Source organism: Mytilus galloprovincialis, chromosome 8 (genome assembly GCF_965363235.1).
Source record: "Mytilus galloprovincialis chromosome 8, xbMytGall1.hap1.1, whole genome shotgun sequence".
NCBI classification, from domain to species: Eukaryota; Metazoa; Mollusca; class Bivalvia; order Mytilida; family Mytilidae; genus Mytilus; species Mytilus galloprovincialis.
This window is the reverse complement of record NC_134845.1, coordinates 70668746-70694137: the sequence shown is the minus strand read 5'-3', so window position 1 is coordinate 70694137 and position 25392 is coordinate 70668746. Positions and strand designations below refer to the sequence as shown.

Sequence of the window (25392 nt, the reverse complement as noted above, 5' to 3'; positions counted from 1 at the left end):
ACATCCTCCAAAAAAACACTTCCACATGCATATGCTATAGGTTCAGCAACACGAACATAAAAAAAAACCATTACTACATGCAGAAGCTACAGATTGACAAACCGGAAAATCAAAACAAAAAACGGTGCCACATGTAAAAGCTACAGATTGAGTAAAAATATTCAACAAAACAAAACACTTCCACATGCAGAAGCTACAGACTGAGCAACACGAACATCACAAAACAAAACATAACCATGCATATACGCTACAGACTCAGTAACACAAACATCACACAATAAAACAAATCACCACATGCAGAAGCTACAGATAGAGCAACACGAACATCACCAAATAAAACAAGTGGAGAATTTATTGTCTCTAAAAGTTTAATATTTCTTACTTCCTGATTCAGCTAGTGGCGCACGGCGAGTTGAAAGGTGAAAATTCGGTAATTATTGATTTTAAATTGAAGAAAATATGACGGATAGTTGCTACGACATTTTAAGCAATTAAAGATACAAATATTTTACAACTGTCGGCGCCTATAAAACATTCAAAAATTTGACTTAAACCGTTAAAGATGGAATGTATTACATGTATTAGCTAATTGGAAGCATTTAAAGCATAAAAACCTCCTAGTATATCAAATCATTATATTATGTATTATAGAATAGTGAAATCCACTCCATATTTGAAAAGAGAGGCGTGTGATAATATATTGCAGTTCATTTTCGCTCGTGAATATATGAACAATACATTCATACCTAGATGGGTGACAGGTGTAAAATGCTTGTATTCGTGCCTTCGTCACGGGGAGGGGGAGGGGGAGGATATTCTACATAAAAAAAAACGAAATTTGGCCTTTAAACATACAACCGACTGAGTCCTCAAAGAGTTGATATAAGCATTCGTTAACCTGCAGAGAGAGTGGCATTGTCCCTGGAAAAGCAGGCAGTATTGTGTCCCTTTTTTCGACTGGGCATTGCCGCGTATGTTTACATCCCGCACGAGAGCCTCTCTTTTGCATTTGTTTTACTACTGAAGTGGAGGTTTCGAGGCTGTCCTATTTCTCATCCCTAGTCAACCCTTTGGTGTCGGTTACATGGATAAGAAAGTTGTGTCTGTTCACGTTTTTGTTTTTATTATTTTGTTAATAAACTCATCATAAATACAAGAATTGAAATTTTGTATTTGCGCCAGACGCACTTTCGTCTACATAAGACTCATCAGTGACGGTCGAATAAAAATAAGTTAAAAAGGCCAAATAAAGTAGTATTATCGCGTGTTAAATAAAACACATGTACATGTACATGATTCAGATGTATTCCTTTATTCTATTATTATAATTATGATAATATAATTGTTATTATATATGATAATTAATCTGTTCAAAATCTAAAAACCTGAAAGAAACTTAAAAGCAAGGAACATCATTTCCCAATAGGATGGAAAGGATCCCATGGACATTGTCTATGACAATATGATGGAACATTGAAAATGTCTGGATTCGGTGCGCCTAAAGTGAACGATTTCTGGTTAAATGTCATGTTATGTATGGCTCCAATATGATTCGATTTTTCATGATAAAGACAGGGAATATTAGCGTCTGTAAGATACCAACTGTCCATAAAAGCATAACCGGGTGTCTCCCAACCATTACATTTGGTACCATTAACCATTTCGCTCCCAAGGTAGGTGCCGTTCTTTAACCAATCAGGTTTCAGGACGCCACAGGCATGGTCCGTGCCACACACACGACAGCAAGTCTTAGCCTCCGGATAGTGGACGTATAGGTTAGTGTCGTTCGAGAACAAAACTTGGCATGGAGCCTTTTTATCATGTTCACTAAGACGTTGAAACATACAGAAAAAATCCCCTTGTCCTCTGTTATGGTCAAACCGTGCTTGTTTGTCGTAATAGTTATAATATAAGGTACCATCGTTTTGGTATAATGTTATAAATGATAGATAAGCGATTTCGCTAAAGTTAATAGAAAAGGCTGATGGCCAAACCGGTGGAGGAATTGCATCAGTGAATGTTAGAATCACAACCAAAGCCGTAAAAACGCACGTTAACAAGCTTCTGTTCATCTACAAGTAAAATAAAAACATAAATTTATAATATGAATAAATAAGGAAATTGTTAAAATCATTTGGAAAGTTTTGAATATTTGTTCCAAAGAATTAATACTTTTTTGTCAAGCGATTATATGGACTTTTTGACAAGTTTATTTCAACACCAAGAATATTTTTTTTCTTATCTGAATATCTTCGTGGTATATAGACATAATTACATAACTTCTGATAAATGTGACGTAAGGTATAATTTGTTCAATCTGATTAGGTTATATGTACTTTCCAAACAAATTAGTTTAAGTTATTCAATTTGCTCGGCTGAACCTTCTTAACCCTAACATTGTGCGAGTTTGTGTTACAGAATCATCCGACCGTGCAGATAAAATGATATATACCGATTGCATTGCCCAAAAACTGTTGATTCAACCCACGGCTCATTGGAAAGTTCTCTGAAAGGGGAAATAATAAAAGGTTGGTTACTTTTAAATTATAAACTATTTTAATATTCATGTTTTTCAGGGCCTAAATTCTTATATGGTTTGAAGTATTACGTTTTAATAGCAGCTCTTTGATTGTTTCTGTTAAATTTATTCAAAATTTTGTATAAATTCGTGACTTTTTAGAACTTGACATAAGTGTTAAGCTATAGACACTTGTTCGCCGTTAAAATTGTATTTATCAGTAAATATTTTTTTAAGCACGTACCTAGGTTTAAATTTACCGCGCTTTCTCTCATGCATTTTGCCACAGGATTTTTTCCCCTATATACCTTATTAAGGTATATATACCTTATTAAGGTATATAGGATTTATTAAGGTATATAGGATTTTTTTTCTGAGACAAGTGCCTGTGTATTTTGCATGCCGCAATTTGTCAAGCCTCGTTTGAGTTGTACATGCTTTTAAACAGTACTTTGCTCATGGCTGCATTCCCACCCACCCGGTTACAGTAGCATTACTAAGGGTGTTGTGTTTGCGTGATAACTGCTGCTGTTTATGCCCCACCTACGATAGTTGAGGGGCATTATGTTTTCTGGTCTGTGCGTCCGTTCGTTCGTGCGTTCGTCCGTTCGTCCGTCCGTGAGTCTGTCCGTTCATCCATCGTTCGTTCATTCGTCTGTCCAACTTAGTGTTAGTATATTTTATTAATTAAATTCAGGTTAAGTAATGTGTACAAATTGGCATTTGCATATTAATGCAAGTGAATAATTAATAGGATTCAGAAACGAGCTGTTATCTTATATATATTAATCCGTTTCCTAATTCAAATAAGAGCATTTCATATTGTAATACTCAAGAAGTAGAATATCAAAAAAATAATCACAATGTTACTCTAGATGGAAAACAAACAAAACATATAATAAGGTTGTGAACACAAAAGAGAGAAAAACTGTCCCGCTTCAGGTTAAAGTTTTTGGTCAAGTTATTTTTTGATGAAGTTGAAGTCCAATCAACTTGAAACTTAGTACACATGTTGCCTACAATATGAACTTTCTAATTTCAATGCCAAATTTTTATCCCAATTTCACGGTCCACTAAACATAGAAAATGATAGTGCGAGTGGGGCATCCGTGTACTGCGGACACATTCTTGTTTTAGCCATACTATAGACTTATATATTACTAGCATTGGATTTTTTTGTTACATGAACTTGCTTGAATATGATTGGATATGTATCTTATTCAAGTTATTGGGAGTTTATGTGTTTTGGGGCACCAAGCCCAAATAAATATCGCCATACGTATAGTTTTGATATTATACCAAGTAAGGTAAAACTATATGTTGCCTTCTGGAAATCCTGAGGTTAATTTTGTAGTTTGCTTGCTGTCTAATAACCAATTTCTCCCCGAGTTTATGTCCTGTTTGGTGCATTTTTAAATAGATTTATGACAAATCATAACCGAGTATTTTTTCTGTTGTGGCAGATATTCAAATTTTGAATTTTTTAACCTCTTTAAAAGCACGGAACTAATTCAAATAAGATTTTGAAGTATTTGGATGTTCTTAAATATATATACATTTATTTTTGACAGAAATAAAACAAAACGATTATCTTGCTGGGTTTTGAATAATTTACACCTTCACAAATTTATAGGCAGGTATTTCATTAGCTGATATTATCATTACCAGATCGGAAAGTAATCGAAACGTGGACATAGTATTTTTATTTAATCAAGAGAGTTTTAAAACAACGTCGACTTCTTCCGAATTCCAAATGCAGGACAAACAATTCTGACCACAACTAGTAGTTGTCTTCTGTTTAATGGGAAAATAGGACAAAACATTGCTTTCCTTACTCGTTCAACAATCGGTAATTTTCTTGAAAAGGATGTTTAGCTCTGCGACTTATAACTATATAAATTAATGCCAACTATAATATTTTTCAATACCATAAGCGGATATGAAGGGAACAACAGGATTAAACGTTAAATATCGAATTGATAGTTACCTCACTTGAAACTACTAGTATATTGACTCCTTTGTATCATATACATTATAATTAGTTTCCTAATGATAAAACGTTAAAAATAATACATCCTTTTACCACAATTGGGATAAGTATCGCTTGAATGTAAGGAAATATGTGATAACCGATAAAGAGACAGGCCGCCGACAATATAACTCTACCACTTGTAAGCACTGATCGAAGGCCATGATTTTGATTTTGAATCATTTGTCTACTTAATTTTGTAAAGCATATCGTCGTTTAGGTTGAAATATAGATTTAAGACAAATAAAAATTTTCAACTTTTGATTTGGAGTGCATATACATATGTTTTCAAATATGCAAGTGCATCTGTTTGATAAAATAAAAAACAAACAAATATTTTCAATACACTTATAAAATCATTTATTTGTTATTTTGAACTTCGATTTCGTTGTATATTAAAATGGAAAAGTAACAAGCGTTTACAAACTCACCTTTTCTTAGGTTAAGACAAGAATCAATGTCGACTTTTAATCACACAATGATAATATATATTTAATTAGTGCATGTTTGCTTGAAATAACGTGACTTCTTTATTTATCAGTATCTTCAAGTGTGGCCTTTGCTTGAACTATTAGGTCAAAAAGTGTACATACTATTGATGAAATGTATAACTTTAGGTAGCACGGTAGTATTTGCATTCCAGAATTTAGGTTGCTCTGTTGTGTTTTTAAGTCAATGTATCTGAACAGTGTGACTGGACTAAAAATATAGTATCATATTAGCCCGAGACCACAATTAATTCCTCTATCACTTCTTTATAACGTTTTGTCGCTTTGAAAACAATTGCTCTGGGTTTTTGTCGAGCCTGCAACTTTTGTTGCAGAAAGCTCGACATAGGGATAGTGATCCGGCGGCGGCGGCGGCGTTAGCTCACTTCTTAAAAGCTTTATATTTTAAAAGGTGGAAGACCTGGATGCTTCATACTTTGTATATAGATGCTTCATGTTACGAAGTTTCTGTCAGTCACATGTCCAATGTCCTTGACCTCATTTTCATGGTTCAGTGACCACTTGAAAAAAAAGTTCAATTTTTTTGTAATGTTGAATTCTCTCTTATTATAAATAATAGGATAACTATATTTGATATGTGCGTACCTTGCAAGGTCCTCATGTCTGTCAGACAGTTTTCACTTGACCTCGACCTCATTTCATGGATCAGTAAACAAGGTTAAGTTTTGGTGGTCAAGTCCATATCTCAGATACTATAAGCAATAGGGCTAGTATATTCAGTGTATGGAAGGACTGTAAGGTGTACATGTCCAACTGGAAGGTGTCATCTGACCTTGACCTCATTTTCATGGTTCAGTGGTTATAGTTAAATATTTGTGTTTTGGTCTGTTTTTCTCATACTATATGGAATAGGTCTACTATATTTGTTGTATGGAATGATTGTAAGGTGTACATGTCTAGCGGGTAGATGTCATGTGACCTTGACCTCATTTTCATGGTTCAGTGGTTAAAGTTAAGTTTTTGAGTTTTGGTCTTTTTATCTAATACTATATGCCATAGGTCAACTATATTTGGTGTATGGAAATATTTTATGATCTTTATGTCAGTCGCGCAGGTTTTATTTGACCTTGACCTCATTTACACGGTTCATTGCACAGTGTTAAGTTTTTGTGTTTTGGTCTATTTTTCTTAAACTATAAGTAATGGGTCAACTATATATGTTGTATAGAAACATTGTTAGCTGTACATGTCTGCTTGGTATGGTTCATCTGACCTTGACCTCATTTTCAAGGTTCATTGGTCTTTGTTTAGTTATCTTGGTTAATGTTAAGTTTATGTGACAGTTGTAATAAAGCTTAGCTTTATACTTAGGACTATCAACATAATATCAATGATTAGTATAGAAGGCGAGACATTTCAGCGTGTGCACTCTTGTTTTTTTTTGTCTAATTTTTTTGTGTGTGTAATGTACAGTACAAGTCCAAAAGTATATCCAATTTTCAGAAAAATTGCTGGTATACATCATACAAATTTGGTCATTACACAGCCATACCCCTATAGGCAAGTCAAGAGATGTTCCAAAAAGTGTAAATATTACCTTTTTGCACCTGTCCGAATCACTCTTTCCCTATCAAAATCAGTTAAAATAAAACATCCAAAAGTTTATTTAAGCTCTCTTCTTTCATTTCCGTCCCAGAAAAAATTAAGAAATGTATGAGAAAGGGAAAGAAAAAAAAATAAAGTAAAAATACACTATAATTTAAGGGAACAAAAGCACTAGTGGCCTTGGGTTTTTAAGGATATAATAAAAATAAACGGACATGATACATATTCAAATTCACTTTTGAATAGTATAGCGAAAGTATTTCAGTTTACTGTTTATGTAGAATATTTGGCTGTGTTAGAAAGTGGTGAAAATTCTAAAAAGGCTTTCTTTATCCCTTATGGACTAGGAAATACTACCATGCCCCCTTTAAATCACACCGCACGAACCTTCTTTACTGTTAAGTTGTGTAAACAACTTAGATATTTATGGAATGGGGAGAAAAGGTTAATGCGTATTCAGTTAGATAACATGTTGATGTGACTTTCTTATCAATTTCTTTAATTCATGAATTTTGTAAGTTACTTTTGAAACATTAAAACACGAGCCATACAATCAGCTAAATGTATAAAATAATCCGGTTTTAATGCTTTCAAAGTATCTTCATATAAAAGGTTGATTTGACTTTAAAATAAAATTTATTTGATTCTAAATTCAATTCTTAAATACTCGATGTAAAATAATTTGTCGTAATTATATTTCAAAGGCATAATGAAACCATTGCCGATGACATGAATACTGAATATATACATTTCATTCACTGGAAATAAGGATTATATATATGGATAACTTCATGACACAAACCAATCCTAGCGATTGAATTGAAAAAAAAATAAAATAAAAGGACTTGGAAAATCACTTTTTTGATGTTCTCTGCATTAACTTGAAATTTTTTTCAAATATTTCAGCTTGGTGAGCTGCATTCTGTTTATTGCGTACATCAAATACTTACAAATAGATATCAGTAGTGTTTAATCATGAGGGTGTACTTAATCTAGGCCTCATGATAACGATTTAAAAGTTATTGATGAAATAGATATCAGAAGACCGGGTTTGAGTGCAAATTGACCATCCATGTCACAATTTGTAAAAGAAATGCACCTTTAAACAAAGTAAATACATTAATGTATAAATTAGAAATGAATATTATAACTATAATAAGAGTTTAACGTTGTCAATACCCACAAGCACTTGATAATGATTTGATAAGTGATGTTTGATTGATCACTGATGTAAGATGCAAATGACGAAGTGCATGTCACATGATAAATGATGTAAATTGCAAATGACGAAATGCAAAACACATGACCGATATGATTTTAATCTAACCATGTAAAAACTTATTGTAGTTTATATAATATATATGCTTTTGAACCCATCGAACTAAAGATAAAGGATACAACAGATACAGTTAATATAAAAAAGAAGATGTGGTATGATTGCCAATGAGACAACTATCCACAAAAGACCAAAATGACACAAACATTAACAACTATAGGTCACCGTACGGCCTTCAACAATGAGCAAAGCCCATACCGCATAGTGAGCTATAAAAGACCCCGATAAGACAATGTAAAACAATTCAAACGAGCAAACTAACGGCCTTATTTATGTAAAAAAAAATGAATGAAAAACAAATTTGTAACACATAAACAAACGACAACCACTAAATTACAGGCTCCTGACTGGGACAGGCACATACATAAATAATGTGGTTAAGTCTGTGGTTAAGTCTGCCTCATATCTTGACTTACAGCTAGAAATTGACAATGAGGGTCGGTTAAAATAAGTCGGAATTATTAGTTATGTTGTGTATCATAAGCTGGCATAAAATCATCATGTGGAGTCAACTTGTCGGAATGATGAAGAAAAAATGGCATTACAATGTCGACTTGCTAGAATAAATCTAATGACAAAGTAAAAAGAAGTCGACCTATTCAACTCAACTTGTTAACAGAATAAGTCGACAACTTGCTTATTTGATGATAAGGTAAAAACCACGTGACCATTTTGCAAAAAAACAAAGGTCTACTTTTAAACCGATGTCCATATCAGTAGTTTTTTTAATGTGTTTCGGATGTTTGAAGCTATCCATTAAGTTCAAGTTCAAATTAAAGTTCGAGTTTATGTTCAGAGCTATTTGTTTTAAAAAGGGGAACGTCAGTCAAATATCAGAAAAGTATATATCTAAAAACAAATAACTATTTTTCGGACATAAGGGGGATGGATATACACACACAACTTAGTCCGGCCGTTTATTTTCATTAGTTCTCCAATGCAATGGAAGTAGTATCATAATACATTCGTTAAGGATTCCACTGAACCCTCATTACTATGTTGCACCATAACTGAAGCTTCTGTATACGGAATATATGTCCAATTGATACGGACTTGTATTTCCTATGTAAATGTAGTGGGAAGTAGTTATTGTGACTGTTCTTTCGTGAGTCTCAATCATTGCTATGGTATATTTTGGAACTATTGTAGATGATATATTTAAGTTAACAATCATATAAACTAAAATAAAGAAAATTAGATTTTATGGAGAAAAAAATGGCATATATATATATATAGTATGGAACGCCATGACTGCCTTATGTTAATGATCAGCATTATATGCAGTGCTCACAACATTATATGCAGTGCTCACACCATTATATGCAGTGCTCACAACATTATATTAAGTGCTCACAACATTATATTAAGTGCTCACAACATTATATTAAGTGCTCACAACATTATACACAATGGTCCAAACATTATATGCAGTGGTCACAACATTATATGAAGTGGTCAAAACATTATATGAAGTGCTAACAACATTATATAAAGTGGTCACAACATTATACGTTTTTTGTTGTATGATGAGATTGATGTATGATGAGATCATTCGGTAAACTTCGTTTTTTACCGAAAATTACCGAATCCATAATTGGTAAATTACGGTAATGCCCAGCAAACAAATTAAAACAGTTATTAAACTAAAAGTCATGTTATCATATTAGGCAGTATACAATATTTAAAACTGATTGAAATAAGTAAGGAAAAGATGAAACTAAGAGGTGAATGATTGAAGTAGTTCTGTTCGTCGTAAGAAATACGAATGGCAAAATGTAAGTTAAATAATAAAATGTTTATTTAATGAAATATCGAAGGAAAATTTGTATGATATATTCCTCGAGTTCATTTCCTACTGAAGAACTTTAGCAAGGTGCCACTTTATAGTCCGTACTCAGTATTAAACCTTAATTACCTTTTAAATAAAACAGTCAGCTTTCTATAACACATAAGTGCCATATTACGCTAGCTTATATATGTTATGATAGTCATTTTTGGCATCGATTTTCAGAATTTGGCATTTTTACATGAATAAGTATCTAACAGATATGGAAAATGCAGTTTAAAGCATTTCATTGTAGGTGTTTAACATAACTTTACATCAATTATTCCATTTTTTTACAAGCTTTTTAGCACGCCAAGTAGTTTGTCTTCTAAGTATGATCAGCAGTCTTATATAGAAATATAAACTTTCATAAGAAAAATTTACTCTTTCAAGACCCAGTTTAACATCTTCATTTAAAGTTATCATCTCTTATGAAAACTGAGTTTGTTGGGATGAATAAAACGTTTACTACGTTTGTTCGTCAGTTTGCACGGTTGATATATATAAAAAAGTGGTATGCTTGCCAATGAAATAACTTTCCACAAGAGACAAAATGACATCACAGAAATTAACAACTAAACGGCCACAGTACGGCCTTTAACAATGAGCAAAGCCCATACCGCATAGTCAACTATAGAAGGCCCCGAGATGATAAACGTAAAACAATCCTAATTTATGTACAAACAAACGATCGAAAAACTAACATGTATATAACACATTAACAAACGACAACCACTGAAATAAAGGCTCTTCCTGACTTGGGACAGCCACATATATACAGAATGTGCGGCGGGTTTAACATGTTAGCGGGATACCAACCCTCCCTCTAACCTGGGACAGTGGCGTAACAGAACAGCATAAGAATGAACTATGAAAATGAGTTGTAAAAGGCTTAACTCATCAGATGGGTACAAATATAAATACATCTAACAAGAAAATAGAGTGGACGTGGGCGGGTATTTATATGTCCCAACAACAAAAAGACACTATAAGTACTGATCTGAGAGTACTCGCAGTTACTGACAGCTAGTTCAATGCCACTAACAACTAATAAAAAAAAACATGCATCTAAGTTTTGCATTTAGGTAAAGATTGAAACAAACTGTGAGTAAAAAAGAATGATTTACTATTATTGGATAGTAACGATTGTCCATGAAAAAAGAGTCATTTTCAATGCTCTTCAACTTTGTACTTGTTTGGATTTATAAATATTTTGATATGAGCGTCACTAATGAGTCTTATGTAGACGAAACGAGCATTTGGCGTACTAAATTATAATCCTGGTACCTTTGATAACTACTTGACCTAAATTAATTCTGGTTAAGGTACATTAAGATACAAAATATAATTAACTACAAGTCATAGAAGAATAATATCTTTTAGATCGCACTTCTTTGATAACAATGGACCTCGAAAAAAGATTCAAATTTGTGTTTAGGTCCAGATGATAGCAACAACACATAAAAGAGGAATGCTATTTGTTGCTGAACACTTCTTTGATTTTATTTTAAGTCCATACAATTTATTTTGTAACAGAAGCACACAAAAAAAAAAAAACGATACTCGTTATTATGTCAATATATAATTGTAATATAATTATATTAATTGAAAACTTCTAGTATTGTTTTACTGTGAATTCTTCTCGTTGTTGTTATTGGCGTTCTAATTCTTCTCACATACAAGCTTGTCTATAGTCTGGGGATTTCTGTTATTTTTGCTACTAATTTTTTTTCCATATCCCATGCTAGGATCAATGTAAAAGGTTGAAAATTTCATATCTGAATATTTTTTTCGTTATCTGGAAAGTTACTTTTGACGACGGATAGTGATTGTTTATGTGGGGCTTCTTTCTCATGGATATAGATCACTCGCGGAAAAAAAATGGAAAATTGTCGAAATTAATTTGACTTTTATGTATAGCATAGTCCGAATTATATTCTTAAAAGAATTTAAATTCACAAACTTGTTATTTTGCAAACATTGCTGTGACATGCCTTTTTAAAATATGATTGAAAATCGTAAAGGTTTAAGTAAAATTCTATTTGCAATTGCTGACCAACATTGATAAAAAAAAATATGCAATGAACAGTCTACTTCTGACAGATATTTGGTTCTCCTTGAAAAATACTGGGTCATAACATATCTTAATTACAATCCCGAGTAATCTGAATATATTTATTCAAAAATGCACAATACATGTGTATAAATCTACATGTTTTAATACGACTGCAAGAAAAAATGAAAAAAAAATGGTCGTATATTGCTATCACGTCGTCGTCGTCAGCGTCGCCGAAGACAGATGTTTTCCGGATAATAAGTTTGTTTTTGACACCTAAATTTTCATACCAAACATAGGGAAAGGAAGTAGAGTCGAGTAAACTAAAAAGGGGCAAATCCAACCTCCGAAAATAACAGACAGGCATAATACCAAGTTTCGGTCTTATTTAAAACCATACCTTAATTTCCAAGGAGTTTGAGTTCATTTGCTGTGAATTAAATAACTATTTGCGATAAAGGTCATTTATTCAAACATACCATAAAATCATAATATTCTGTATTATATAATCAAATATGGAATTTATGCAATAAATCCAAATCTGAATAAATGACAAAAAATTAGCAAAGGTTGCGAATAAAAACCGCCAGTATAAAGTATACAATATGTTACACAAATAAGAAAAAACAAAAAAAAAAACAAAAAAAAAACAAAACAAATAAACCCAAAACATAAACATATGCTAAAACAATATCTTAAAGGTGTGGGAGGGTGGGTTAACAGAATTGGCTTTTTCTCTTGAAATCACAAAATGGCGTCTAGCAGCTTCCAAAACGAAATCGTAAAAGACCAAGTGTCCCCTCACATGCAATGGTGCTATCATGTGCGGTTTCCTGATTGGTCACTCTAATTATAATTAGCCAATAGCAACTAATATATACTGTGATCATGAGATGACCATGTTGACCTTGACTGCATTTGATTAAGACTTGCATAATACATAGACAGTGGCTATGGAAAGTTCCCAGTTTCATATTACGATATTGATAAGGGGTTCCCCACTGTGATGATAACACAAGAGAACTCAAATTTACTGCCAAAAATCCTTTTACTTACAATAAAATTAATTTTTTGACACCTAAATTTTCATACCAAACATAGGGAAAGGAAGTAGAGTCGAGTAAACTAAAAAGGGGCAAATCCAACCTCCGAAAATAACAGACAGGCATAATACCAAGTTTCGGTCTTATTTAAAACCATACCTTAATTTCCAAGGAGTTTGAGTTCATTTGCTGTGAATTAAATAACTATTTGCGATAAAGGTCATTTATTCAAACATACCATAAAATCATAATATTCTGTATTATATAATCAAATATGGAATTTATGCAATAAATCCAAATCTGAATAAATGACAAAAAATTAGCAAAGGTGGCGAATAAAAACCGCCAAAAAATCCCCAATATTAAAGATTTTAAATTTGGGGAGACCGCCACCCGAAAACTCCTAGGTCAATGCAGTTTTATGAGAGGTGCACCTCCTCCCCCCAAAAATAATAAAATACATGTTAAGCAAAAATTCTGGGTACATTGTTCAGTGTGTATACTAATCATTAACAAGTTATAAGACAACAATAATGTAGAGCAAGCCCTGTTGACCTCTACTTATAGCATACAATTTTAAACAATCACACACACAAAGTAGAATGGTTATATATATAAAAATTGTTAAATGAAATGTGCAAGGCACGCAAAGTGTTGACATATTATGTAAAAAATAAAGGAAAGAGCAAGCCCTGTTGACCTGTTTACTCATTTCTAATCAATAATCTAGTGTAAAAACAAATAAAATTCTTTATATAATGTTGTGAGCACTGCATATAATGGCGTGAGCACTGCATATAATGTTGTGAGCACTGAATATAATGTTGTGATCACTGAATATAATGCTGATCATTAACATAAGGCAGTCATGGCGTTCCATAACATAGTATGCACAGGTTGAATTATGATGTACAACGTTTTCAGTCTTGCAAAAAGACGTCCATTTTATATGAACATTCGTTCTTATCAATGATTTCAGCGAATAGATTTTTTCTCGCAATGAAGTTGTTAAACTTTGGTGGATTTTCTTGGACACTGTTTTGTTTATCTTCCATTGTTTTACATCTATTCTTTAACTGATTCAGATAACATAATATTCAATTAAAAAGTTTTGTCGAATAACAGTTTTATAGAAACCTTTTCTGTCCTTTGAATGGATTAGGGCACTCTTTGTGACAATAGGAAGGAACATTGAATATATCCGGATTAGGAGACCCTAAGTTGAAAGATTTCTGATTGAATGTTATATTATGAATGGTGCCTAGATGGTCTGATTTCTCATGGTACTGACAGGGAACATTCTCATCTGTCACATACCACGTGTCCATAAAAGTAAATCCAGGTGTCTGCCATCCATGACATTTGGAACCATAAAACATCTCATCACCAATGAATGTGGCATTCTTCAACCAATTAGGTTCCATAACTGTACAATAATTTTCTTGTCCACACAAACGGCAGCACGTCTTTGCTTCAGGATAATGAATGTATAAATTGGTATCATTTGAAAACAACATGTTGCACGGAGCTTCTTTATCGTGGTCACTGAGATGTTGGTTCATGCAGAACCAATCTTTCTGTCCTCGGAGATGGTCAAACCGGGCTTGTTTGTTGTCAAAATTGTAATACCAGGAACCGTTATTTATAAATAAAGTCACAAACGACAAATGAGATCTTTCCTGGAAGTCAACGCTAAAAGCTGACGGCCAAACTGGTGGAGCTGCATTAGTCAGCATGCAAACAGACAAAACTGTGAGAGATATTCCTAGTTTGTCCATATCTGCTGCAATAAATACATTAATATATCTTTAATAAATATATTTTGACTTAACCTCAGTACGTTTCGTCGCATATTCAACGAAACAATGCGTGTTTTAATTCATGAACTCTGTCAAATATTAAGAAGAAAGAAAGCCTGCCTAGGAAATAATATTTCTCTTAATTATGAACAGATTACTTATTGAAATATAGATGTAGATTATTTGTTTGCTCATTGGAAAAATAAATGTACCGTTAGCTTAATAACAACAATAGCAGTTCTGTCATTAAGTTATTGATTTCTACAGAATCATCCAGTTTGAACATGAACACGGTTCTTATCTTTACAATTGTAATTTTAAAAAGGGTTATTTTTTTCCTTAAAGATTTTCCCGTACTTTGTGAATATTTATCAAATCTTACGGTGAACGACATGGAACAAAATAAAACTTTAATTTGTATTGCGATTAAAACATATTTTTTTTCGATCTAACATACCTTAGAGTTCAAGAATCCAAGTAATAATAAAATAGGAGAAAGAGTTACATGTTTTATACTTATTTTGAAGATCAGGATTCATGCAATCAGTGACCGGTCAACTTGACATGATAGTTTACAAACTGATAATAATATCGAACAACATCGCAAACTACTCAATTACCATTTATTTGTTCGTTAAAGGAGAAAAACACAAACATTAAACTAAAAAAATATAGGTCAACGATAACAGAAAACGACACAACGAATGAATAAAGTAGGGGTTAAACTTACTGTGCTAATATATCGGAAGTAGGACAAGCAACATAAAACCAGCTCCCGACAGGATTAACGTTAGCTTATTTACAAAAATACGATTCCGCACGTGAAAGGAAAGCCATTTACCTTGTCTATAGCTTTTCATTACTGAAATATGTTTATTGTTGTTTTCTGTGAATATCAAAGTTTGTCAAAATCAAGTATATAGCTTTATCACACACTTCCCATTTAATTATCTCTGCTAACGGAAATACGAATAAAGTTACTTTAATTGCTATGTCTGTGTTTTTTTTTAATTTCGGAAGTTTTAGCGACCAAAACCTTTAAGTAGGGAATGATATTGAACATGAAAGAGCATAGACAAAAAGTAAAATCGCAAAGACAGAAACGTTACATAAAAGAGAATAATAGTTTGCTTGAAGTAATAATATGTTAAAGAAATAACCGTCACATAAAGGAGAAATTCTCAAAGTAAGAGCGAAAACAATTAAACGTCGCATAAAGGAGAACATGCAATTGCCTAAAGTAAGAGCTTAACGAAATGAACGTCACATAAAGGAAAACTGACAATTGTCTAAAGCTAGATCTAATAGAAAGAAATGTAACAGAAAGAAGGAAAAACGATTGCCTAATGTTAGAAACCAAAGAAAAAGAGAAAAGACCATGTCATTTGTTGAATGCATCGGAAGTATAATTACATTTTGACATGAATAGGATGATATTTAGGTGAACAACTTAATCAGAAAAAAAACATTGTCATAAAAACCATTAACCGAACAACAGTAGGAAATGTATAATAGGCATTTCGCGAGCAGGTTTACTTGAATGTTGCTATATATTTTCCTTTTGTTCCTTTTGTTCAGGTGTAGACGAAGGTGTGAAAAAATACGTTATGCTCGTTTATGTTTACACTATACAGACTTCATACACAGGAGTATGCTCCTTAGGCAGAAACTGATTCAACAGAGTTATAATGAAAACGAAAAATAACACTCCGTAAATTTTAAGGACACCATCCCGAATTGGTTGATCTATACGCTTTGTCCGAGTTTAAACTAACTAACGATATTTTACCACGTCTGAGATTGTTGTTTAACATCTATGTCGTCTGTCTGCTAAGTACCGAACCTGACTTATGTCTGGATATGACTGTTTTACCGAGTGTGAATATTTGCATTGCTATACGTTGTCTCTCGGTATTTTGTATATTTAACATTCATGTGTTACTAAATATGTTTGATGTTTTTAGTCCAAATAATAATATAAAAAAACTTTCAATACCGTTATTGTCATGACAAAAAGTTAAATCACAATTATACTGAACTCCGAGGAAAATTGGAAACGGAAAGACCCTAATCAAATGGAAAACTCAAACACATCAAACGAATGGACAATCACTGCCATATTCCTAACTTAATACAGACATTTTCTTATATAGAAAATGGTGGATTCAACCAGGTTTTATATCTTGCTAAAACTTTCACTTGTAAGACAGTCGCGTCATTTTTTTGGCATGGTATTGTTAATATATTCGTATATAGTTCACATTTACATATTCGTTACATAAGTGCGTCACTGCTTGTGCTGTCTGTCGTTGATGGAAGATGTTCGCTGTTGTTCTGTGGTTTGCATGTTGTGTCGAATATCATATTATTTCTTTGTACGCTTCTCTTGGATGAGTTTTTTTGTGTATGTATGTGTTGTATTTCTGTCTCGTAGTGTTGTCATTTAAGTGATAATTTTTATAACATTATTATTTAAGCGGGCGGTTTCGGCTAGCAATCAAACCAGGTTTAGTCCACATTATTTTCTTAAAATGTCCTGTATATGGCACTTGTTATCAAATAGTTCATTACTATTTATGTTGGCGTTTGTTTTGTTGCACTTCAGCGTTCCTTTGTTTTCCTTTTATAGTTGGTGTGTTACCCTCGGATTTAGTTTGTAACCCAGATTTGTTTTCTCTCAAGCGATTTATGACTTATGGACAGTGGTATACTAATGTTGCAATTATTTGCTTAAGTGAACAGACATTTGATAACAAAAATGTCGTACAAGAATATGCTACATATTACATTTAAGACTCATTTTCGTTGATCTAGTTATGAAAGTTTAACATAGAAATTTAATGAAAGGAAAGAATTGTGTTCAGCTTTCAACCTTCATAGTAAACATTTAACCAAATTATTTTCCTGTTTTCTATAATGGTACAATTTGTTTCAAATTCATGTAAATTAGGGATTTTTCTTTAATAATTTTGTTTCATTAAAGTATTATAATGGGTTTAGATTACAATTTTGTCTTCCAGTAGGAAATTACACAAGGTCAACTTTGTTTTAGAAACAACTGTTTAGAATTTCGTTGGATTTCCACAACGGCTGCTGATGATAAAATTAATCTGGAATGATTGCTCTGTGAAGCTTTGGTAGAAGCAACTCATTAAATATTTTTTTAGATTTCCTGAACCCTTTGGGCTGATATTTGATAAAACAAAAATAATATTATATTAATTTACTTATACCTTTAGCTATTCGACAATAGATTGCACTTATGTTGTTAACAATGTTTTAGTCCAGCATTCTAGTAAAAAATTCCTGTTTGCTTCTTCAAGAAATACAGGTTATGATAAATGACATTGGTTTTAATTTCAGCAATTTTGTAACATTATCAACTATGAAATAAACAAATGTTTATCAATAAGACTTATTTATTTAATAATATTCTACATATGTCATATTATCTAGCAGTTATTTTGCGTATTTTTTTATATATTTTCCTTGAACGAGTTTTTTTTAAATTGTCACACTGGCTATGACTGTTTTAAAATTGTGCTCTATAACTTTTTTGCAGGTTGGTCTGAATCAAAAATTTAAAGAAATTAAGATTATATATATACTAACAAATTTGGCCCCCAATCGTACCTCGTCCTTTGCCCACCGTTTATTGTTACATATATCAAATAAATAATTGTTTAAGGATTGTGTTCAAATACTATCCTTAATCTATGTCTTGAGTATTATAAGATAGCCCTAATCATCATGGTCAAGTTCGTTGAAAGTAATGTCATTTGACAAATAAAGTTATTTATAATTAAGCTGTAATGTATGAACACATGGTTATAAACGCACGTGACAGTCAGAAATGGCTAATAATTTTTATTGCCCCTACACAATTGGAATTTAACATTCAAAACTAATGACTGCTGTTCAGGAAATGCGCATCACACACATCATTTTCATAATGTATAATTTTGATTTACTACGACTGATTAATAAAGTTTATCTAAGATGACTTGCTTTGCCTTATTTAGATATCTTTTGGTTATGAAGGTCCTGGAATTAATACATCCTTAGCTTAACAGTTATGTCAGGTTATTTTAACATGTGATCAAAATATAAATTTAGATATTTAATAAGCATATAAATAAGATACAAAAAGTAAAAGATAGTGATTAAATTTTATTTGCTTCTTTAGTAGAGTAGCATGATGGGTTTCACAAGTCGATCAGGATGTCCTATCCCTTTCGGAGCACCTAAAATAATCACAGTTTTAGATGGTGTATGAGTTGCTCATTCTGTAGTTTATCAATGTAGTGTACCGTGGACTTTTTTGGTTTTTTTTTTGTCGTTTTTCATTATCTTCGACTTGTAAGCTTTTAATGTCTTCTAGTATCATCCGCCTCTTAAAAACCAAAACTTCATTTAAGATTAAAATGGGGAAAGCGGCATTTCAATTTATTGTACTTGTTGTAAAGCAAAATGCTTCTCAGAGGATACTAGTGTCACCTCCAGCATACAAAGTAGAATTCCAAGAAGAAGTACACTGGGTTTGTCGATCTTTTTACAATAAAGAAACAGGGTATTACGATTTTCCCAATTCAAGAGATATATATGACCATTTGCTTGAACAGAGGGACAATTTTTGTTATGGTCAGAAATTAACTGGAACATTTTAAGGAACGTCGTTACATAATCATGTTAAGTTAGGATTTTTTTAACATTGATAGTTTTTAGCAGAAGATACGTTTTGGATAAATATACTAGTAGATAAAAAGGGGTTATTAATATGGTCCACTATAGGCATCACTAATATGTTAGAAAAGGAGACTTTATACAATCATACCTCCAAAGCGGTTTCCACGATTAAGTAAACCGTCATAAAAACGCCAAAACCCGAACTTCTTTAAGCCAGGAATGTCTACTACATGAAGATCTTCATGAACTGGAACTACAGAATCTCATTAACCTGCATGAGTCTGATGAATATTGCAAAGAAAATAATACTTGTAACATGTGTTATAACTCTTGCTTAATTAAGATATCAGTCTTCCAATGACAACTTATCCAATTGAATGCATTTAAGAAATCCTAAGCTATACAGTTTTGCTTTTAAAAACTCGAAAAAGCTCAAATTGACCGAGCAGTCTAAAATCTTCAATTTCTTTACATGTACACAAAACATTTTTAATCTGTACGATTTGTACGTATGGGTGTGCCCCATGACTTTTCCACACTTATATATAATTAACACACGTGTAATTCATGTTTGAATCAGATATGCAGTTTCTATTCCTACACAAACATTTCTACTCAAGTGTTCTTGTGTACTCTATGTTTGAATCAATGTTGTCGTTGCTCCCTAAAACTCGTCTCAAATTTATCTTATGTTTAAATCAGATATATTAACGTTCTACCTTCTATTCATTTACTTTCTATTCTTGTAAACCCTTTTTTTTCTATAAGCTTGTCGTAATGTTCTATTGTATTGTTTATTTGTGTGTTTAAATGTGATATTTAACATTGCCATAAAATCGGGAGGTTTGGCTAGTTACAAAACCAGTTTCAACCCACCTTTTTGTCTTTAAAAGTCCTGTACCATGTCGGGAAAATGGCCATTGTTATGTTATAGTTTGTTTCTGTGTGTGCTGCATTTTAGTGTTTCTGTTGTGTCGTTGTTCTCTTATATTTGACGTCTTTCCCTCAGTTTCTGTTTCTAACCCGGATTTGTTTTTTTCTCAATCGATTTATGAATTCCGAACAACGGTATACTACTGTTGCCTTTATTGGCAATCTGTGTACCTTATGCGTTTTCTATATCAAAAAAAGTTATCTATACAGCAATCCAACGTCTCAAATGACCAAAAACACCTTTATAATAGAGGTCTATGACAATATGAACGTGTGTTTTCTGTTATATTGTTTTCTCATACAAGTACATTAGGTTTAGTGGTATCTTAGTATCTTGTGCTTTTTGAAAATTTGACGATAACAAACAAAGCCAGATCAGTAGTTTAAAAATTAACACTTGATACGTGGTACGTACCGGTCCTGTCTGGTTTTTGTTGTTTTTTATTTCAGTTGTCTTTTTTGTTTTTTTTTTTTTTTTTTTGTTTCTTTCGCTTTTTTCTTATGCCGTTGGTCTGAGTGATTTTATATTATCAATAATTGAAATAATTATATGCAGAAACAAACTAAGCAATTAATATAGCTATGACAGATGTTTGCACAAAGTTTTAAATGATAGCCACAATGGGTTCAAACTAAGATAATCCTAAAGCAATATGGTCGGCCGATATATGTATGCTTAACTTGATATAATCGTTGGTACATTTTGATAAAAGGCCAGTGAATGGTCAGTAGTTTAGGTCAATAAAGGTATGTAAAGTTTCTCAATTCATTTTGTTTTGCCAATTTACGTCGAGCATGGAACAATGTATAAATCAATCATTGATCCAATCGATTTATTTATGATTTATTAAATTAAAAGTTACAAATACTATTTCTAAAATACAACACAGAGGTATTTGTAAGCAGTCATTGTATAACTGAACTACACAAGTTGATATATTATTTTGTCATAACAATTTTTACGCAATTGTGTTCTAACTTTTGCCAAACAGCTGTTCAAATTTTACTGAGTGAGTCATATATGTCTTATGCAGTGAGCCAGACATTTTAATGAGATATATCCATATTTTAAATATTTTCATTGCTACTTTTGATAATAATGTCTTTAAACAATCGTAAAGACACAATTCCATATCAATTTCTTAATTCCTTAATACTTTCAGCAATGGCAACTACAAAGTTTGTCAATGATATCGATATCAGAATAGAAAAAAAAAGTATTTATAAAAATAACAAACAATATAAATTAAAAAAGGGGGAAGTTCATAAGACCAGACAAAATCAAAAGTTAAACTATATCAACCAACGTAACGAATTAAAAACCAATGCCATATTCACTTGGTACAGGAACTTATCGTAGAAAATGGTGGGTTAACCTGTATTCATAACTGCTACTATTTTTACTTGCCATTTGCAATTTTCCTTAATTTAAAAAATCATAAATAAATCGATTGGTTTAATGATTGATTAATACATTGTTCCATGCTTCACGTAAATTAGCAAAACTTTAGGAATTCTTGGTCTTTAATGCTCTTCAACTTAGTCATTTATTTGGTCTTTTAATTTTTTTTGATTCGAGCGTCAGTCACTGATGAGTCTTTTGTAGACGAAACGCGCGTCTGGCGTAAGTGTAAAATTTTAGTCCTGGTATCTATGTTGAGTTTATTTGCATGAGATATGTTTATAGTTCCTTTATATTGCCAAAAGGATGAACGACTAAAACAGACATAATTGATTAATACTTGTTCCTATATTCTGGGCAGATAATAGCGTCCGGTACATGGTATTATGATAATTATATAAATTAGTTTTTACCGCCTTATTTGTTATAGATCGTCCTTTGCAGAACTAAAACAAACATTTCTTTAACTATTGACTTCCTTATATTAATAGGATCCTCTCAAAGTGGTTCTCCCTCCGTTGCACGCCCTACTTGAACAAACGGAAAATGATTTTCCATGTGAATTTTATTTCATGAAGGTATTGACATTGGTAACAAATATCCTACCAGTTTCATGTTTCAAATTTAATTTCCAGCGGTAGTATTGTAAAAACTACCCCGAGATCTTCTGGGTTTGGAAGCGTTTGTTGAATGTATATTTAGGTCTCCTTAAATTGTTGATGATGATGAATATAATGTTTGCTACGTAAAAGCTTTGGTAGAAGGAACTTCTGTCATTAAGACAAAATATGAGCGGAGTTCTGAAATGAGATTTCATAAAAAGGCATTTGTTGCGATATTGTTTGTTAGCAATACTCTTTTTACCAGCGAAGACAATGAGGGAAAGCAGTTGAATATATTACTCAGTAGCATACGTTGATCAAGTTAATGAAATTTGACGTCAATTCATATATCCTTAATCTTAAGTATAATAATTGGGTGACACAATTATCACCTATTTATAACCATCAAAATATATCTTTATGTAACGTATTACATACTTTACGATATTGAATGTGCCTTTGCTATCTTCCGCATGTCTTTTATTTCTTAGTAATTGTACTTCCGAGTCGTATTGCAATTTTTCGGCATATTTACCATTTTCTTAGACATACTGATTTTTCACGATCGTATATCCAATGATTATCAAAAATGTTATGCTAAAACCGTAATGTTTGGCTCCAATTGTCCTTTAGGTAGCACGGTGGTATTTGCATAATAGAATTTAGGTTGCTCTTTTGTGTACCTTACTTAAGATAATGTATCTGAACAGTCTGATTGGACAAAAAGTACAGTATCAAATAAACATACTTTCCAAAACTGAGAATAATTTTACATACTGGTGAAAATTAATTTTTGAGAAAGTTTTGTATTCACTGCATGATAAAAGACATAAAAACACTAGTGGCCTTGTGTTTTTAAAGATATAAAAAAAAAATTAAACGGTCCTGCTACATTTTCAAATTCATTTCTGAATAATACAATGAAAGTACTTCAGTTAACTCTTTTATGTAGAATTTTTGGCAGTTTTAGAAAGTGACGAAAATTCTAAAAAGACTATCATGATCCCTTATGGGCAAAGAAATACTACCAGGCCCCCTTTACACACCGTCCCAGTTTTATTTTATTTATTTCAAATCAATATTTGTTTAAATATAGTATTATAATATTATCCCCAATTTGATTAGCCATGAGTATTATATGATAGCGCTAATCATCTTCGCCAGATTTCTCTAAATCACCTGTCATTTGAAAGTTAATTATAGTTTATCATGTATGCATAAAAAAACTTGTTAAAATCGGACATAATAGAAAAAATGGAAAAAATCTTCTGGTTCTGCATGTTATGTGTATTGTAAATGTATCATTTACATCAAAAATGAAATTATCATAATGTTTTACTTCGCTCCCTCAACATTTGGCTCTGAATGTTCCAAGCTGAATACTGTTACTATAAAATGGTAAATAAAGCCAACAGTAGTCATTCGATAGGGTAAATCTCATAAATCATAAGAGCTCTGTCCTTTAGTACTATAAGTATCTAGGGAACAACGATAAAGACTCAATCATCATTCGTAACATTGTTTTTCTTTGGTAAGCATTTGTTGAAAAATCTTTGCAAAAACTACCACCTTTATTCGTTTGCGTTATTTCTGAAATATAGTGTAGGCATTCAGTAAGTCATGTTAAAATGAGATACAAATATAAGAATGAATATATGATATGCATAAAAGATACTACAATAAAAAAAACGATAAAATCAGTCCTCTAGGTATTTCGTCTTTTTTATGTATAAAACACGATGGATGTCAAATGTGGAGCAGGATCTCAAATTATTTCTGGAGGACCTAAGATCATCCCAAATTTTTTGGAAGTGGTCGTGTTGCTTATTCTTTCATTTTCTATGTAGTACATTGTAGAAAAGTTTTTTCGTCTTTTTTTTTCATTTTTGACATAGCATTATCAGTTTTTTTTTACGACTTAAACGTTTGGAATATTCCCTTCGTATCTTCTGTCTCTTTTTAAAAACAAAATGTTATTAATTTCAGATGTGGAAGGAGGTATTTCAATTTCTTGTACTTGCGGTGGTGTCAGCAGCTTCACAGAAGGTACCACTGCTACCGCCAGCCTACACAGTAAATTTTCAAGAAGAATTACATGTGTCTGGTCAATCATTTTACAGTAAAGGAGCATGGTATTATGATTTTCCTAATGGTAGAGCTAGATATGACCATTTACGTGGACAGAGAGACAATTTTTGTTTTGGTCAAAAATTAAGTGATAAAGACCCACATGCGCCGTGCAGTTTGTTATTTACAAATCACAGTAGCATGTATGTTTATTATCCCGAAGCGAAGACCTGTTGTGATCTTTGTGGTCTACAAAAAGGCTGCACAGTATTAAAACCAACATGGATAGCGAATGGCTCATACATCGGAGATAAAACTATACAGGGATCTACGTGTCATGGCTGGACTACGCCAGGGTTTGCCTTCTTGGATACACTATACGCCACAGACAACAACGTACCGTGTTTGTACACGGAAAAATCATATAAAGGCAATATTTCACACGCCTTAACTTTTAATCAAGCCAGTTTTCAAGCAGGACAACCGGAAGAAACTATCTTCAAAATACCAACGTACTGTAAAGAAAAATGTCCAAATCCTTTTTTTGATGACATCAGAGTCTGATTATTTATTTACGGTAACAACGTTTCCCCTACACTTACCAGTAAACTGATATGTGTTTATCTAAATAAATTCGTTTGCTGAATTGTTCTTACTTAGAATATGTAATTCATTTTAACATTAATGTCAATACAACACCTCTACAGTTCGGTCAACCACAATTGTTGGCTATCTGATGTAAAAAAAGATACATTATTATTCAAATGATAGTTTTATTTTACAACAGACGAAACGCACTTTGTTCTTCACAGGACTTATAAGTGACGCTCGAATAAAAATAAAAACAAAAAAGCTCTGAAGTTGACGAGCGTAGAAAAACTAAAAAGTTCCGAAAGACTTTGCCTAATACTTTAAAGTTCCTCTATTCCTGTTGTAGACAATTCTAAGTATTTTGGAACAATTCAAAGTTTTGTAACGAGATGATTTATAAATTTAACCATATCAATGAAGAAACTAAGATATTCTAAAAAGAATAAAACGC

General features: G+C 32.2%; 2 long non-coding RNA genes across 2 annotated transcripts; one reads left to right on the top strand and one right to left on the bottom strand.

The window, feature by feature from the left end:
• Window positions 1-1289: 1289 nt before the first annotated feature.
• LOC143042484 (uncharacterized) lies at window positions 1290-5199 on the bottom strand. Its single transcript, XR_012968014.1, has 2 exons — window positions 4979-5199; window positions 1290-2072 (listed from the first exon to the last, which is right to left on the bottom strand). It is a non-coding gene; the product is annotated as an uncharacterized LOC143042484 (long non-coding RNA).
• LOC143042485 (uncharacterized) lies at window positions 2332-24996 on the top strand. The gene is made up of 2 exons (XR_012968015.1): window positions 2332-2528; window positions 24270-24996. It is a non-coding gene; the product is annotated as an uncharacterized LOC143042485 (long non-coding RNA).
• Window positions 24997-25392: the final 396 nt, after the last annotated feature.